Genomic DNA, 18,539 nt, shown 5'->3' on the forward strand with positions numbered 1-18,539 from the left:
GTGGTACCCTGTGGTACAGCAGAGTATGTGACAGTAATGACAAACATGAACAAGACAAATCTGAGAGTCCATTTGTAGGCTAGCACACGTATACAACATATCTCAGCACGCTTTTAACCATAATGGCCTTGGCATTGTAACGTGTCAGGATTCAGGACAGAAAATACCCTAGCAGTACAATGATGGCATAGGTAGCAAAACACCTGTGACATTCATATATTAGCGCAATATGTGTTCTCACATACAAATTGTATAGGTGCCAGTGATGTGACTGCATATGTAATAGTCAAATTCCAGTATCTGCCCATGCTTTAAGATTGTAATGTGACCTTGAACATCCCCTTCAGACACCAGTCTTGTAATGTGTTACCAAAATGCACTTTCACTTGTTTCTACACACACATGGCATATAACATATATCACTAACACAGGTGTACATGACATCACCAGCAACTGAGATGCATGGGTAACCACTTGGCAAACATGTACCTGAGCAACAAGACGGAACATCCAACTACAAACCACAGAGTCAACACACAATGCCACGTAACTCATCAGTGGAAATGTGATGTTAAAGCAGTTAAAGTACACTGCATACTCTGAGTCCAAATTGTAAAGGGTGGCACATGACTGAGCATGTGTTGGAGTCAGGGGTATGTCTAAACACTTGTCACAGAGTTTATAGTGTGATACACCCACACATTAAGATACCTACACATATCTACACATAGAGCACACATGTGCCAAATATATGTGGACATACTGTAGGTACACATGCATATATATGCACAAGGTGAGAATGATTGCATGCTGTCAACTCCGACACACACTTATTGGTGGAACCAACCAATCACACCCTTACTACATTGCTGCATGGACTTCCACATGTGGCCATACTCCATATGCCACATTGCAGAACAGCCCATGTCATATGTTTGGTGAATCAGGGTTCACTCAAGGACAATGCAAAAAACCACACAGACAAGAAATGAGGCAAAAAATATGACGCAAATGTGTCAAAAGCATCAACCAACGTGTAGAAAATTTAACATGGCCCCTTAGCGGGAATTCTACGCTCACACTCCTCTTAATGCAGCCTTGTGTGAAATCGACACATAACCATCATGAGTTGTAATTTTTCACGCATATGCATGTACAATACAAGTCCTATCACCAGAATGACGCCTAGCCCCAGAAACTCAATTGGACGTCCACAGGCTTTTTGAAGCCCAGACCAGATGGAATCACGGCATTACCTTCATGTGTCAATATAAACAACGCATGTGCATCATACGTCTAATAAAATGACGCATAAGCCTAATGCGTCAAATAAAAACATGCATAACTGAAATGGTGGTCAATTGTTGATTGTGATTGCAAGTTTGTGGTGTCCCTTGTTCCATGTCCTGTGGATTTTGTCAAAGAAGTTGTAGTTTTGTGTAGGTATTGTCCAGTTTTGTAATTGTATTGTGAGGTGTCTGTCTGGGGTAGTTAATTAGTTGGGATAGTTGGGTTAAGTTAGTGGGGTTAAGTTTCCTTTTATTTTTCATCGTAATATTTTGGGGTTAAGTCCAATCACCTGTCAACATGTCTGGCAAAGAGAGGATGAGCAGGATGTCTTTGGATAAGCTGGGAGGTTTTTATATGGCTAGTCGCACACTACCTGCCGATGATGCTGCAAATGGGTGGCCGGGTGATCCTTGGCTACTGGACAGAGGCCAGGTGGCTGCGGTGGGGCAAGGTGCTCCACCACTTGAGGCATGTCTACAATACAGGCCGTAATGACCACCAGCTGAAGCATCGCTGGGCAGATCTGGTGGCCAGGGAGCAGGATCAGCTGGATCACCTGGGGATCGAGATCGGCTGAACTGTTGGTAAGTCTCCCCTTGGCATACTATTGACTGTTTATTGCTTTTGAATGACAGTAGCAGATAAGTTGGAGTGCTGCATGCAATGCTTGTGAACAAGTTGTATGCAACCAGTTTGAAGAGTCTCTGTGCCATTTCAGGCCTGGAATTCACATGGCCAGCAATGAAACCAATGCAGGTCAGATGTCTGATGAGTCCTGCACAACCATCACGAAGGCATACATTTCAGAGCCCATAGTGCCACCTGTGCACCGGCATTGTGTCATGTATGAAACACTAAGGCACAGCCACCCTACCATTTTAAACAGTAAGGTGCAAGAGATGCAGCATTGTGTCAGTGCAGCTAATTTAACACTGGCAAAGGGGTGGACCCAGGGATGGGCAGCATGGGTATTATTTGTTGATCTGTTCATCTTTTTCTACATGACAGTGCCTGATGCCACCAAATTATGGACAAAGCCAATTGACTAATTTTCAACTTTGATCAGGGCCTCAAGCTAGTTTGATGGAGATTTTGTAGCTAGTTGTACTGGTGCATACATGGACCCTAATTACAAGTCTGGCATTCAAGTGACCACCAGTCTGCCATTGGCAATATGACCACCGCCTACAGCGCAGGTGAAAGTGGCACATGTAGACCATTAGGTATGCCCCATAGGCCAATGGCCTGGTACTGGCAGGTTGCCGGCAGCTTACAGACTGGCAATGCCACCTGTCTTGTGACACCAGTCCAGCATTACAATCAGCGCTACCCTCCCGGTATGTTCCCACTTTACCGCCAGCCTTTGCATGGTGGTCCAACCCAATGCAAAGGTTGGTGGTAATGTGGTGTGTTGTGCCCCCGGGTGCCCCTGCACATCCCATGCACCTGGCATGGGCAGTGCAGGGCGCCCCATGGCCAGACCCTTTGTGCTTTCCACTGCCTGATTTGCAGTGACATGTGTTGTTACACCCAATGCACCCCAAGATTGGCGCTGGCTGTATTTGATCCTACAACAAAGTTGTGGTAACTACCCCACAGAGCAGACATGAGAAGACAGATTTCCACCCGCCATCCCAGCATGTAACTCATACTGCCAACCGTAGACGGTATACTACACTAGCAGTCTTACAACACCAGACTTGCCCATGTTCCATCCCCCGCCCATCAAAGTGATATTGTGCACCGTAATGTTCAGAGACATACACCATATGTTGTGTTTGTGTGATTGTTTCCCCATTCCTATGTGGCTCCCATGGTTGTGTCAGAGATGTTGTGGGCTCAGCCTGTATGTGTTGTGTTCTACAGATTGCAATCTGTAGAGCATATGTTCTCTAGTGGCACAGTTCTGATCAGCGTCAATATGTGTGGCTCCTCACTGCACCAGGTTAGTTACACAGGGCAGTGCCATGTTTCCTGTGATATAGGACCGCCCTGCAATTCCCCCAGCAGCTGCACAAATTAGTTTTCCCTGCACCCAGACAGGCATTGTTGCAGCATGATGGAGAAGTGGCTGCCTTATGAGGATATGTTGTTTATGTGCAGGATGGTGTTGGTTCCTGTGCATGTCTATGTAATGTTATCTAAGGTGCCATTTTAATGTGTGCTGTATGATGCAGCACACATGTGTTTTAGCAATGGGACATGGCAGTTGCGAAAGTGTTTCTGCAAGAGTCACCACCATGACATTACCCGAGGAATGGTATTGACTTTCTTCCTAGTCCCTGATGTCTCAGTTGTGTGGGCAGAGTAGGTTTGACTGTATGCAAGGGGTGTTGTGATGACATAGGCACAGTAATTAGAAGTGCCTTCCATCCTATGTGCTGCATATGTACATGTTGGTAGATAGCCCTGGTGATTGACGCATGTCCAGGTTGTGTACTTGTGGTGCATGGCACGACCAAGGCTTGTGTACATGTGCTGCTTATGTTTGAATGGTGCAACTTGATTCATGTGCAATGTTTCCCACTACACTCCTTTCACATGCATTGAGTGTGTCCTATGTGCCCACCCCTTCTAGCAATGTAAACATTGGCAGTTATTTCCCTCATGCAACTTACCCTGCAGTTGTGGAGGTTGTTGGAAGTCTGCACTGTCCTGTCCTTGTATTCCAGTGACCAGCTCTCCCAGGATGACGGCTGCAACCATCTCCTCCATCTCATCCAGGTCCTCCTGTGGTGCTGGACTTCCACCTCCAGTTTGCAGTCTCCACTGGTACTGGAGGAGTCTTGGTGCCCAGAGTGTATCGTGCAGCCCTGCCCGACACAGATCCGGGCCTGCCCCTTCTGCCAATGGGCCAGCGGTGCTTGAGATGAAGGGCCCAGCGGAGCGGTGCAGAGACGGCGGTGCCCAGCGGGGCGGTGCTTGAGAAGAAGGGCCCAGCTGGGCGGTGCTTGAGATGAAGGGCCCAGTGGAGCGGTGGAGAGACGGCGGTGCCCAGCGGAGCAGTGCTTAAGATGAAGGGCCCAGCGGAGCGGTGCTTGAGATGAAGGGCCCAGCGGAGCGGTGCAGAGACAGCGGTTCCCAGCGGAGCGGTGCTTGAGATGAAGGGCCCAGCGGAGCGGTGCTTGAGATGAAGGGCCCAGCGGAGCGGTGCAGAGACGGCGGTGCCCAGCGGAGTGGTGCTTGAGATGAAGGGCCCAGCGGAGCGGTGCAGAGACGGCGGTGCCCAGCGGAGCGGTGCTTGAGATGAAGGGCCCAGCGGAGCGGTGCTTGAGATGAAGGGCCCAGCGGAGCGGTGCTTGAGATGAATGGTCCAGCGGAGCGGTGCAGAGACGGCGGTGCCCAGCGGAGCGGTGCTTGAGATGAAGGGCCCAGCGGAGCGGTGCTTGAGAGGAAGGGCCCAGCGGAGCGGTGCTTGAGATGAAGGGCCCAGCGGAGCGGTGTTTGAGATGAAGGGCCCAGCGGAGCGGTGCTTGAGATGAAGGGCCCAGCGGAGCGGTGCAGAGACGGTGGTGCCCAGCAGAGCGGTGCTTGAGATGAAGGGCCCAGCGGAGCGGTGCTTGAGAGGAAGGGCCCAGCGGAGCGGTGCTTGTCTTGAAGGGCCCTGTTCAGCGGTTCTTTTCTTGAAGGGCCCTGTTCAGGGGTTTTTGTCTTGAAGGGCCCTGTTCAGCGGTTCTTGTCTTGAAGGGCCCTGTTCAGCAGTTTTTGTCTTGAAGGGCCCTGTTCAGCGGTTCCCGAGACGGCGGTGCCCTGTTCAGCGGTGCTTGTCTTGAAGGGCCCTGTTCAGCGGTGCTTGACATGTGTCTCCAGGGCACCAGATCCGGTCAATATATGGTGTTCACTCGCCATCCGACTTCTCGCTTGCGGGGCCCTCCTGTGCTGGTGTCCTGTGCCCGTGGGTGTCCTCCTTCACACCCGGAATGGGGCTGGTTGGGCCCTCCTGGGCAGCTCGCCTGCTGCCGGACTTGTCTGCCGTGCTGCCCTTGCCATCCTTCCGTGAGTCTCTGTGGCCCTTGCCTCCCTTTGTAGATGTGCCAGGTGGCACCCCACTTCCTGACGGTGCCAGGGTAGTGCCTGTGGAGGCTGCCGTCTCTGTCCTCTCGCGCCGGGCCTTTCCTTTTTGGATTTTTTCCCAGGGGGTGGCCTGGCTGTCCCTTTACTGCTGGCTGATGTAGCTGCCCTTGAAGGTGGTGGACTCCAATATCCCTGGTCTATGGTCCTTGTAGGTCCAGGGGTTGTGGTGGCTGAGGTGCTGATTGGACTCTTACGAGATGGAGGGGGTGAGTCAGGTGATGGAAAGAGGTTAATATTGGAGATGAAAAACTTTTTAGGAGCAATGTGAAGGGTAGGTGCAGTGGGTATGGGAGTGGAGGAAGAGGATGTGGTTGTAGGAGAGTCAAGTGTGCTGTCTTTGGGTGCAAGTGCTTGTGACGGAGGCTGTCGTGAGGTGGATGGCTGTTGGGTGGGTGGCTGCCTGCGTTTGTGTGGTTTGGAAGAGGGGGTGACAGACACAGTGGGAGAGGACACAGGGGACGTGTAAATGGCAGTGGGGGTGGTGACTGCACGTGTGCGGAGTGTTCTGGTGGGTGTGCTGGTGATGGACGTAGTGGCTGATGATGTTGTGCATGCAAGTGTGAGTGGAGACGTCACAGGGAGGGAGGAGGGAGACGAGGAGGAGGGGGACACAGAGGAGGCAGTGGCTGTTGGTATGTCTGCATGTGGCTGTTGCTTGTGTGAATGCTTGTGTGATGTGTGGTGCTTATATCTGGATGAGCTGACCTTGGGTGTTGAGGTGTGTGCAGGCTGGTCTGTAGGTGTGTCTGGGATAGGCAGAGGAACAAGGGAGTGGGACTGGGTGGAGGGAGTTTGAGGAGGGAGGCAGGAGACAAGGACAATGGCTGCCGTCAGTGCTGAGGCCAGAGCGTTGAACGATCGCTGATGGGCAGCCTGACCCGAATGAATGCCCTCCAGGTATGCATTGCTCCGGTGCACCTCCCTTTCTACCCCCTGGATGGCATTCAAAAGGGTAGACTGCCTAACAATGAGCGTCCGGAGGAGGTCAATGACCTCCTCACTGAGGGCAGCAGGGGTAACTGGGGCAAGGCCTGAGGTGCCTGGGGCGAAGGAGATGGCCGCCGTGTGCGAGCGGGCACGGGGCGAACGCTGAGGGGCTGCTTGGAGGGCGGAGCTGGTGCGCTGGGTGGCGGCTGTTCCTGTTGTTGCGGTGGGCACGGATGTTGCCGCCACCACAAGGGAGCTCACTTCCGAGGATGTGTCTGTGTCGCTGATGTCTCCACGTGTCTCCGTTGTGGAGCCCCCCTCGCCCTCCGTCTCACTGGTGAAATCAGAGTCCGTTGCATGGCCCTCCGGGGCCATGTGAGATGCAGCTCCCTCGTGCTCCGATGCCACTTCTCCTCCGCCAGATGATGCTAATGCACACATGAACAGGAAGAGCAGCAAATAAAAGGGGGGGGGAACATAAAGACATGTTGAGTGCATGCATTGGCAACACAATTGGCGGAGAGGACAGACACAGAAGCCCCCTGCACTATGCCGCGCACTTGGGGTACACTACTCAATCAGTGAGCCTTGGCCTACAAGCCAATAGACGACAACTGCACACATAGGTGACACAGGGCCATGGATAGCTGTACTTGGCACCCTACAGAGGTGGGGGGCGGGGGCACAGGGCCATGCCTTACGGGTGGGACTAGCCTACAGAAAGTGCCCTGGCCTAGGGATACCCACAGCCCCCCTCCCCCACCCAGACACCTCCACTGCGCGCTAAGATAGCAGAATGTGCTTGTACTCACCCCCTTGTGTCTGCTGTGATGTCCTCACGCGCCCATCCAAATCTGGGTAGGCCACCGCCAGAATCCGAGACATCAGGGGGGTCAATTGACGAGTGGCACCCCTCCTACGTTGGGAGGCCATCCCCAGCAGAGCCTCCGCGGTCTTTCTGCTCCCGCGGCGGATGTCCTCCCACCTCTTGCGGCAGTGGGTGCCCCGTCTGTTGTGGACCCCCAGGGCCCGGACGTCCTTGGCGATGGCACGCCAAATGTCGATTTTCTGATGGGCGCTGACCTATGTGACATGTACAGGGGGAGAAAATAAAATATCATCATTTTCTGCATGCTCGATGTGAGTGGCCCCCCATCCCCACCCTTGCCATGTGGCACATGCTCTCATCTGTCGTTTGATGCATGCCTCATTCGCTCCCCTCCCCACCATCGTTCATTCACCCCACTCAACCCAGGCATTGGTCGTAAAGCATGGTCCCAGTGTACTAACCTGTTGGTCTGGAGGACCGTAGAGTAGCGCATACTGGGGGAGGACCCCATCCACGAGTTTCTCCAATTCTTCAGAAGTGAAGGCAGGGTCCCTTTCCCCAGTCGCAGCAGCCATTGTCTCTTCCAGACCGAGGTCACAGCAGCACTTGCAGTATAGGTCCTCTCCTGTGGATGATCAGGTCTCGAGTGATTAAGCAGATAGAAAATGGCGGTCACGCCCGCGACGGTGCGTACCGCGACCGCCGGCGCACATCGTCATTGGCTCCTGAAACCCATAGGGTTGAATGTTAACCAATGGGGCTTTGCACCGCGGTCTTCGACCGCCTACCGCCACGGTGTGCCACGCCAGCGCATTGACCTCACATCCCATTGTCACACTTCACAGGTCAATCAGCCGCCATTTCAAGGGCCAACGTGGCTTAAATTCTACTGCGTCACACAGGCCTAGGCCTTGCATCGCCACTCATACAAGCCATTCAATGCATAGAGAATCGTGTACTGTGCAAGCTGTGGGAACGTACCTGTGGGTTGATTGACTCTGTGCTCCATGTTGTCCTTCCTAGGCACCGTCCGCTGGGACTTGCGAGGAGGGAGATGGAGGAATGTTCCCGTGTACAGACCGCTGGTGGACCTGTCGACAATGGAAGAAAGACATGTCATACTGACATACAGACTTGACAGAGCCACTATACAGGAACTGTGTGCCCAGCTGGAGCCAGACCTGATGTCACCCATCCGCCAACCCACAGGGATTCCCCCTCTAGTGCAGGTTCTGTCAGTATTCCATTTTTTGGCAAGTGGGTCATTTCAAACAACAGTGGCCATTTCATCAGGGATGTCTCAGCCTATGTTTTCAAAGGTGTTGTCCAGAGTGTTGTCTGCCCTGATGAAATACATGCGGAGCTACATTGTTTTCCCTGAGGTGGGCGATTTGGATACAGTGAAGGGTGATTTCTATGCCCTTGGACATATTCCCAACATCATTGGTGCAATTGATGGGACCCATGTGGCTTTGGTACCCCCCAGAGAAAGTGAACAGGTGTACAGGAACAGAAAAAGTTATCATTCGATGAATGTCCAGGTGGTCTGTTTGGCTGACCAGTACATCTCCCATGTAAATGCCAAGATCCCTGGGTCAGTGCATGACGCGTACATCATGCGAAATAGCTGTATCCCTTATGTGATGGAACAGCTACAGAGACACCGTGTGTGGCTAATTGGTGACTCTGGTTACCCCAACCTGTCGTGGCTACTGACCCCAGTGAGGAATCCCCGGACCAGGGCAGAGGAACGGTACAATGAGGCCCATGGGCGTACTAGGAGGGTGATCGAGCGCACCTTCGGCCTCCTGAAGGCCAGGTTTAGGTGCCTGCATATGACAGGTGGGTCCCTAATGTACTCACCAAAGAAGGTGTGCCAGATCATTGTGGCCTGCTGTATGCTTCACAACCTGGCTTTGCGTCGCCAGGTGCCTTTCCTGCAGGAGGATGGTCCAGATGGTGGTGTTGTGGCAGCTGTGGAGCCTGTGGAGAGTGAAGAGGAGGAAGACGACGGGGACGACACAGACAACAGGGACACAGTGATACTACAGTATTTTCAATAACACACAGGTAAGAATCAACACCGGCACTTTACAATTACTTACAGTCTCCTGCCTCTCTACTGTCTGAGTTTCCCCCCAGTGTATGTTAACTGAGTTGTGACTTTCCCTTCCAATTTCAGAGATGTGGGCCCCACTGCGTGACCTCTGCTTTGTTTCCCCATGGACTACAGCTGTGTGACAGTGGTATGTTGTCATCACAATGTAACTGGACATTTTGGTACAGTTATGTCTAATACATTTGTTCAAAATACATGCAGACTCCAGATTTTTTTGGTGCAATAAGTGATTTTATTAAAGTGCTCAATTCTGGGACATGGTTGAAAAATCGGTGATGGGTGATGGTGGAGGAATGTCCATGGCAGAGTCCAGATTTTCAGTCTCACAGGTGCATTGTCCATATGCCTGTGGAAGGATGGAGCAGGGGCAGTTTAAGGTTGGACAGGGTGACAATGTGGGACAGTGGGATGACATCAGGGGGTATCCTTTGCTGGCGGGGGTCTTGGCATCCTACTCTGTCTTCTTCCGAGATCTCAGGCCCCGCTTGCGGGGTGGTTCTTCTTCTGCAGGGGGTGGGGTTCTGGTGGCCTGTTGTTGTGTGGGGGCCTCCTGTCCACTAGCACTGGCGGAGGTGGTAGCCTGTTCATGGTCCATGCTAGTGACAGGGGCCCTTTGTGGTGCCACATGGTCCTGCAATGTGGTGACAATCTGGTTGAGAGCCCCGACGATGGTCCCCATTGCGGAACTGATGCCTCGGAGTTCTTCCCTGAACCCCATGTACTGTTCCTCCTGCAGTGCCTGGATCTCCTGGAACCTGGCCAGGACCGTGGCCATCGTCTCCTGGGAGTGGTGGTATGCTCCCATGATGGAGGAGAGGGCCTCTGGAGAGTGGGTTCCCTGGGCCTGTTCCCCCCCCTGTCGCACAGCAGCCCTCCCAGTTTCCCTGTTTCCCTGGGCCTCTGTCCCCTGGACCGTGTGCCCACTACCACTGCCCCCAGGTCCCTGTTGTTGTTGGGGTGGTGGGTTAACCTGGGTGCCCTGTAGTGGTGGACACACTGCTGATTGACGTGTCCTGGAGACAGAGGCATGGGCCCGCTGGGTGGGAGCTGTGCTGGTGTTGCCAGAGGGGGTTAGGTCTGCTGCGGCCTGTGGCTGTGTGAGGGGAACCGACTGTCCCGAGGTCCCCGATGGGCCGGGCTGGTCATCTGGGTCCAGGGAGACAAAGTTGCTGTCATCACTGGTGGCCTCTTCTGGGGGTGGGATGGACATTTCTGGACCCTCCTGGGCGGTGTGGTGGCGTTCGGGTCCTGCAGGGGTATAGGAGTATGGTTATTGCTTCTGTGTGTGCCATATCGTGCAATGGGTGGGTGCCCGTGTACCCCAGTGCTGGAATTCCCTTGTGGGGGCTGTTGTGACGGTGGCTTGTGGGGGAGATGGGTATGTGCAGTGGGCATGCTTTGGTGATGGGTGTCCATGCTTTGTGGACGCATGCAGGGGTAGGTGTTGGGATGGGTGGGTTGTGATGGTGAGCCATTTGCAAGGAGTTGGGGTGATGGGGGTGGGGGTGAGGGTGGGGGTATGATTTGGCATGCAGGTGGGGTGGGGGGAATGAAGTGGTGAAGGGTGGACTTACCAGAGTCCATTCCTCCAGCTACTCCTGCGAGGCCCTCAGGATGCAGGATGTTCAAGACTTGCTCCTCCCATGCTGTAAATTCTGGGGGAGTAGGTGGGGGTCCGCCGCCAGTCTTCTGCACCGCGATGTTGTGCCTTGATACCATGGAACGTACCTTCCCCCGTAGGTCGTTCCACTGCTTCCTGATGTTGTCCCGATTTCGTGGATGCTGTCCCACAGCGTTGACCCTGTCCACTATTCTTTGCAATAGCTCCATCTTCCTGGCAATGGTGGTGTGCTGCACCTGTGTCCCGAAGAGCTGGGGCTCTACCCGAACTATTTCCTCCACCATGACCCGGAGTTCAGCGTCTGAAAACCGGGGGTGTCTTTGGGGTGCCATGGGGTGGTGTGGATGAGGTGTGGGGTGGTGTATGTGTTGTAGAGTGTGGTTAGTGTGGTGGTGTGTGGTGTTTTGTGCGTGGATATTGTGTGGGTGATGGTGTGGTTTGCCTCTGTGTGATGGTGTTCTCTATTCTGTGCTGTCTCTCTCTGGCCTTCTGTCAGATTTTTTGATCGTAAGGGTTTGTGGGTGATGTGGGTGTGTGTTTTATATAGTATTGGGTGTGTGGGAGTGTTGTGTGTATGTGTATCAGGTGTGTGTATTTTAAATTGTCCAATGTGGTGGTGTTTTGTAAAGGTGTGTGTATTTTGACCGAGGCGGTGTGTACCGCCAATGGAATACCGCGGTTGAAAGACCACTGCGTGGATTCGTGGGTCGTAATGGCATGGGCGTATTTCTGTTGGCGTGACGGTGGAGGTTTGGTCATTGCCAGTTTTACGCTGGCCGATGGTGTGGCGGACTTTTGTGGATGTCCGGTGTTTGGCGGTTTGCCAATTGCGGGTCAGAATGACCGTGGCGGTTTACCGCGCCCGCGGCGGTGTTATGGCGGTCTTCTGACCGGCAGAAAGCGCCTTTTACCGCCGAGGTCAGAATGACCCCCTTAGTCTCTTTTTCGGAGATTTTTCTTTACCGGGACGAACCAGCAAATCAGGCCGGGTCGCAGTTGAGGCAAGCCGGCTAGAGTTGCCGCGGCAGGTCGGTCCCTTTATGGAGCTTTTTTACAAAAATTCTCCAAACTTCTCCAAACATCTGGGGCTTCTCCCAGATGTCCTTTTAAGGTTCTTTTGGGGTCCACAGCTCACCCCAGGGGTCCAGAAGTTCTGAGATGGTCCTGGGGGGTGCGGATTACAACTCCCAGAATGCACCTGGTGCAAACTCCTTTTTGGCCACTGTACAGTGGTCAGCTGGTCGCTTTCTTCAGGAGTTGGTGCAGGGGACTCTGGTTAGCAATTTTTCACCTGTAGCAAACAGGGAGTCCCTCCTTGAACCAGTTGAAGCCAGGCAAAGTCCTTCTTGTGGTGAAGCCCAAGTGTGCAGCTGGTGCAGTCCTTCTGAGTGCAGGTTCCAGGTGCAGGCCAGGGGTCCAGCAGGGCAGTCCTTCTTCTTCTGTCGCTCTTCCTTGTTGGATGTGGTAGGGAACTGAGGTGTGGGTGCAGGTCTGCCAGTTTTATCCTTGCTCCTGGGTGAAAAGCAGGGGGGTCCTGGTTCTCCAATCAGGTGCAGGGTCATTCCCCCTGTGATGACCACTTCCTGGGAAGTGTGGCAAAAATCAATCCCAGGAGGCAACATTCTCTAAAAATCCATCATGGCTGAATCTGATTTTTGGAGGTTACATCTGGCTGAGCCCACCCACTGGTGTGGCTAAAAATCATAAACACACCCCTCTCCTGCCCTCTCCTAATCTAATCAAGGGGGCACCTAGTTGTCTGGGGTTGCAGGATGTGGGGGTGTTGCTGGTTGCTCCAAATGTCCTTCTCTGCCTTTGAAGACCAGTTTGGCAGCCCTCCCCCTTCCAGCCTCACCATCTGCTGAGGGGAGATTCCTTCCCACAGGCACATTCCTTTGTGTGAAGCCAGGCCACTTCACACCTCATCAAGGAAGCTTGGCCAAGCTGCTCAGGCTGGCCAATCAGAGCACAGCAGCAAAAACAATGCAGGGCTGAAATTGGCAACTTTTCAGGTAAAGTTTAAAACTCTTTACCTGAACAAGTTATATTAAATCCCACAACTGGAAGTTGTGGGATTTATTACAACAATTAATTTGATACCAAACTCTTGGTATGCATCATTTAAGGAGACTTAAAAAAATTAAAATAAAGTCTCCCCATTCTAGCATATGAAGGCCATTTACTACAATGAGGGAAAAACACATTTGGCTGTTTTTACCTCACCAGGGCTTATAAAACTATTTTTATAAGGTCCCTGCTTATAGTTACATGGCACCCAGCCCTAGGGGCACATAGGGCACACCTTAGGGGTGACTTATATGTACAAATAAGGTAGTTTAAGACTTTGGAACTACTTTTAATTCCAAAGTCGAATTTGCATATAACTTTAATTTAAAAGCAGCCAGCAAGGCAGGCCTGCCTTTAAAATGACACTGGGCACCTCAGCAGTGCACCTATGGGTGCACAACCTATGCTGTGGTCCCTAAACCTACATGCCCTACCATATACTAGGGACTTATAGGTAGGTTAACTTAGCCAATTATAATTAGCCTAATTTGCATATCCATTTTACACAGAGCACAGGCCCTGGGACTGGTTAGCAGTACCCAGGGCACCATCAGAGTCAGGAAAACACCAGCAAAAGGTGGAAAATGGGGGCAAAAAGTTAGGGGGCCTCTGCAATCAGCCCTGTTTTCTCACATTTTGGCTATCTGCTTGGTTCCCATGTAAACCCGCTACCCAGTTCAACACCTTAAAAACATTGGGCTTGTTAATGTCCCACTCCAAATCCAAAGTGATTATGGGTAACATTTCAGGGAGAAATTGGTGCAAGATTATTGTTTGCAACACAACATAGAATGAATTTATCAAATTCCATATTACGTACAAGCTGCAGAACTGATTGAGAGAATGAACAGGTTACTGAAAGCCCAATTATGAAAATTATCTGATGGAACTTTGAGAAACTGGAGAGGCCCTCCAAATTTCGAATAAATGTCCTTTGACAAATGCATAGTGCCCTTTAATGCAAATATTGACCCCAGTGTTACAGATACAACGCCGTGTAGCAACAAACACAATCATGCATTGGGAAATAAAACCAGGAGTTTTAGCTCCATACCGAGGAACACCAGAATCTGCAGGTCTTGATTTGCATGCTTTGAAAATGTACAGATTAAAACCACGAGACATGACGCTTCTTGAAACAGGTGTTGGAATACATATTCCCCCGGAGCACTATGGATTGATTATTCCTTGATCTTGGTTGCCACTGAAAGGTATTCAGGTTTTGGGGGGAGTGATTGATGCAGACTACCAAGGGGAACTTAAAGTAATTCTGTTGAACAGTGGAGACACTGATTTGATGATACAATCTGGAGACAGAATTGCTCAGATTATCATTATTCCAGTGTATGGAGGAATAGTTAAAAAGGGGCTGCCCCAGCCCTTCTTACAGTGCGTGGGGAGGAATGTTTTGGCTCAGCTGACAAAAATCCTGGTGCTAAGATGTGAGTCGAATACCCAAATCATCCTCCTGAACCAGCAGCAGTTATAGCAAAAGGCAGGGACAACGTGTTATTAGTCATGAAACCAGGACAGGAAAAATGGGAACATGTGCCAGCTGATTAATGTCATTTGCGAGAATGATCATACTTGTCTCTTTTACAGATCATACTGCAAGGTGTCTTTGTGCTGATTGCGCTACCTGGTCGGAGTTCAGGCATGTCCGTATGGGGTCAGGAGAGACCGAAAGCCCTCCGTTCCAAAATGATTGACCGACTGCGCCGATCGACACCTTTACTGCAGCAGAATGAGAAAGTTTGGATCCACTTGGCACGTACCGCGCTCAACAGATCGGATTTCTGCATGACATAAATGAAAAGTACTGTTGACATTATTTCAGTGTTTAGTCTCCATACCGACTCCTGCTTGCATTTTGCTGCAAATCTTTAATGCCCCCAACAAAGATGGAGCAGTAGAAGTAAGTGATGTACTGACTCACTTTACCCCCTACAAGTATTGTAGGTTTTGCCAAGAGGTAACGGATGATAAATGGGATAACGTAACACACGTGATTTCTACTACCGGTGATGTCTGCTACAACATAACTTGGGACACTCACAAAATTATGTGTGCGTGCCTTGAAGCAACAATGGAGTCTCCTCAAGAGATCCCATGGAAACAACAAGTACTGTGTCCCCAAAGAAATGATAAAACGTGTAAAAACATGAATAATAGCATGTCTTGCCAACACATTGTGACTGCCGCCAGTCACATCAAGCACATTAAACTACCAGCGGGGTGGTTGTTCTCTTGTGGAAACACCACCTATATGTACATTCCTGCCAAAATAACTAGAGGACTGTGTGCTTTTACGTGGTTAGGACTTATGATGTTTCCATTTCACTCTGTATCATATGTGACATATAAGAGAAACAGTTCAACTAAGTGAAGACTGTGACTCTGAAATTCAGTGATCATCTAGATCAGAGTAAATGAGCCTAAGTATTTTTTTAGGAGGAATTCCGGGATTAGCTCTTTATAATACTCAAGTTATTAACACGTTAGCATGTTTGATGGTCAAGAATATTAAACATACCTACATTGCTTTGGCTGAGTTATTACTGAATATACAAGGCACTAGAAAAGCTGCATTGCAAAACAGGGCATCTATTGACTACTTGCTCCTGAAGCACGATCATGGCTGCTCTGAATTTGAGGGTATGTGCTGTTTCAACTTGTCAGACCATTCCACCTCTCTCAAGTTCCATAGTGAAGATTTACATCAATTGGTGAAGGGAGTAAAACAAGATGTAGATAAAGGGTGGTGGGACTGGTTATTTAGCTTGTTGCCTGATTTTGGGTGGAATACCCATAGTAATTTGTATTACAATAATGCTATGTTGCTGTGCACAATGTATACCTAACATGATTGCAATGTTTAGACCAAAAAGGGTTAGTTTTAGACCAGTATGTTATGAGAGTCACTGGTCAAAGGGTGGAGTTTAATGATATTTGTATTTGACCACCGACTCCATCCTTTTTCCACAAAGCTTGTTTTCTACACTGAAGGTGTTTTCGCTCTTCTCACCAGAACAGGGAACATATTGTAGGGGATGTGGAGGTGATAAGAGTGTACTAGGGTGAGAATGTTTTCAGTAGAGAAAGGTACAGCTCTGTCTCTGGAATGCACATCAGGGCAGGGCCCGTTCCTTTGCATGTTTTCGACGCAAACCGAGTACAGCCAGCACTTGAATTTCATAACTTACGTGAAGGGAGGGGAAGGTTGCCATAATCATCATCTTGGGTTTGTTTAAGGTATATAAGGTGGGGAGGCTTTCACTGAGGTAGAGGGAGCTCATCTGAACGTGGACGCACAGTTCAGGAAACACCCCATGTTGGGAAAACCTCCTGCCTCAGTCATTTAGGGTTCCCTGGCTTGATGATGCTGACAAGGATGAACAGTTCAATCCCCATGGTGATGCATTTTTATTCTTAATTATCTAGCTTGGCTGTGCACGTAGAACTATATATATTTATATTTATATAAATATACATATAACTGTTCACTGCATAAATTCATTGTTGATGTATTGCACTTTATATGCCTGTAATTTTTTAACTGCTGTGAGTATTCGAGCATTTACACGTTTCACTGCATTCAAGTTAAATGCTCATATTTACATTTGTGTGTGCTTTTATTTGATATCTTGGAAGTGCCTTAATAAATTCATTACTCAAACTAGGAGTGCTGCATTCCTTGGCATTGATTTCCCCTTAGTTTGAAGCAAAGCAGAACAGTGCACCCAAGAAATGATAGAGGCACGTTAGGCACTCCTTGTTCCTGTAGTGTTGCATACAGAAGTGGTTTTAGGGTGGTAGGCTGCTAAGAACATTCTAATTATGTTAGAACTGTTCTTTGTATTCTTCATGTTAGCAACATGCATAACTACTGTCTTAATTATATTCTGTGTGTTTATTACTCATGTACTAAGCAACAGGATGAGACTATTGAAATTAAATATTTTTAAATATCTGTATTGTATTTTCTTAGTTCTCTGCTCAAGTGTGCTATTCTAAAGAACAAATTTGGGTTTCAATTGTCACTGTGTTCCTGAACCCATGAAAGGACTGTTAGTAACCCAGAAAGCACGGACACAAGATTAGCAGGTATGCTGTGTGGGTTGTGTAGGGCTACAATATCTTAGTATCCTCTGCTCAAGTGATGGTGCGCTGGACTCAGTCCTTTCACCCGTGGGCAAGTAATTCAAACCATGCAGATGTGGGGCAGAGTCCCAGGTTACGCAACTAGAAGACAGTAACATAGTCAGGGGAAGGGGTGAGAAGGAGCCTGCTGACCCATTCACAGAAGATGTTGGGGATCCTTGGAGCATCTTCTTAGAACAAAGAGGATGGGTAAAAGGGAGAGACAAGAGACAAAAAGGGGGCTTGGGGCAGAAGGGGAAATAGCCCATGGATGTGGTAGCAGTAGTGCCCCCGAGAAGGAAGTGACTGCCACAAAATTATGTTGGTGTGGCTGATACTGAGATGCTTGTAGCTGCTTGGAGGAATAAAGGTGAAACGTGATGAGATACTTTAGCTGTATGTGAAAATGTTTCACTCAAATATGGGGTATTGTCTTACATAGACACCAATGGCATAGTATACAGTACTTTTTTGGGGGTGGGCATTGACAGCCTTGGAGGGTTCTGCCTTGGCTCTGTGAGCCAAAGCATGATATGAGCCATCAAAAGATGCAGATCAGGCAACAGGATATAGGATGCCTCTTGCCAAAGAAACTTGCATGATCATGTGCCACAGTCATCAATGAATCAGTGAATTTTTTATTGTTGCAACAAGCACACAGACTTATGTTAACTGCTTGCAAAAATTATTCTTTTTGTATCTATATTTAATAGTTAAAACACAACACAACTAAGAGCTGAACTGTGCTCCCTCTACTGAGTGTACTGCCAGTAAACAAACAATTTGAAAACACAAATATTTAAATCATATACAGAAATTATAGAGGCAAAAATGCTTCTCATTAAATGAACATTCAATTCATTGCCCAACTCCTTTTTTTAAATAGCTTTAATAAAAAAAAAGTCTTGATAAGTTCAATAGATAGAGTTCCCAATGAAGGTGGCTAGTGTGAGGAACATACTATGATTCCCATACTTCAATGTGCACTGCTGGTATTTTCCTTGCAAAAACATCTTATGCTTTGTGGTACACCCCTTATTACATCCTGTAGACATGTTATAACCTATTATGCGGGATATCACTTTAAAAAAAATTCTTCAGGACAAAACCATTGGAATATTAAGAACTCTAGAGGGCCAGAAATAAAGTTTCTTTAATTAATATTATTACAACTTCAAAGTAGAAGGACTAATGCTTTGAAAGTTCTTCCAGTCCAGTTCAGTCTGGGATGGGCCCCCTATCTGGGCAAAGTTGTTTGAAAGTGGCCTTGGCTGATTCTCAACTGGTCAATATACTTACCTGCTTACCCTTGCTGATGCTAAATATCAGGCTTCAGTCAGAGTCTCGGACACTAGACAAATGTTTGGTGCTCCTTGGTTAATTGTCCTTTCAGTTGCAATGATTGTCAACCTGAACTCCTCAAATGATATTGATACACAATAATGCTCCTTATTTGATGAAGTGCTACTTTT

At 49.3% G+C, this 18,539-nt stretch overlaps 1 long non-coding RNA gene across 1 annotated transcript in view; it reads left to right on the top strand.

Annotated features, from left to right (window-relative positions):
• LOC138300710 (uncharacterized) overlaps positions 1–16,606 on the top strand; it is a 179,503-nt gene extending 162,897 nt beyond the window's left edge. Inside the window, exon 2 of the long non-coding RNA XR_011204988.1 lies at positions 14,530–16,606. This is a non-coding gene — a long non-coding RNA (uncharacterized lncRNA). The remainder of the gene's footprint in view (positions 1–14,529) is intronic.
• Positions 16,607–18,539: the final 1,933 nt, after the last annotated feature.

The sequence above is a fragment of the Pleurodeles waltl genome, chromosome 1_2 (genome assembly GCF_031143425.1).
Source record: "Pleurodeles waltl isolate 20211129_DDA chromosome 1_2, aPleWal1.hap1.20221129, whole genome shotgun sequence".
Taxonomy (NCBI): Eukaryota; Metazoa; Chordata; class Amphibia; order Caudata; family Salamandridae; genus Pleurodeles; species Pleurodeles waltl.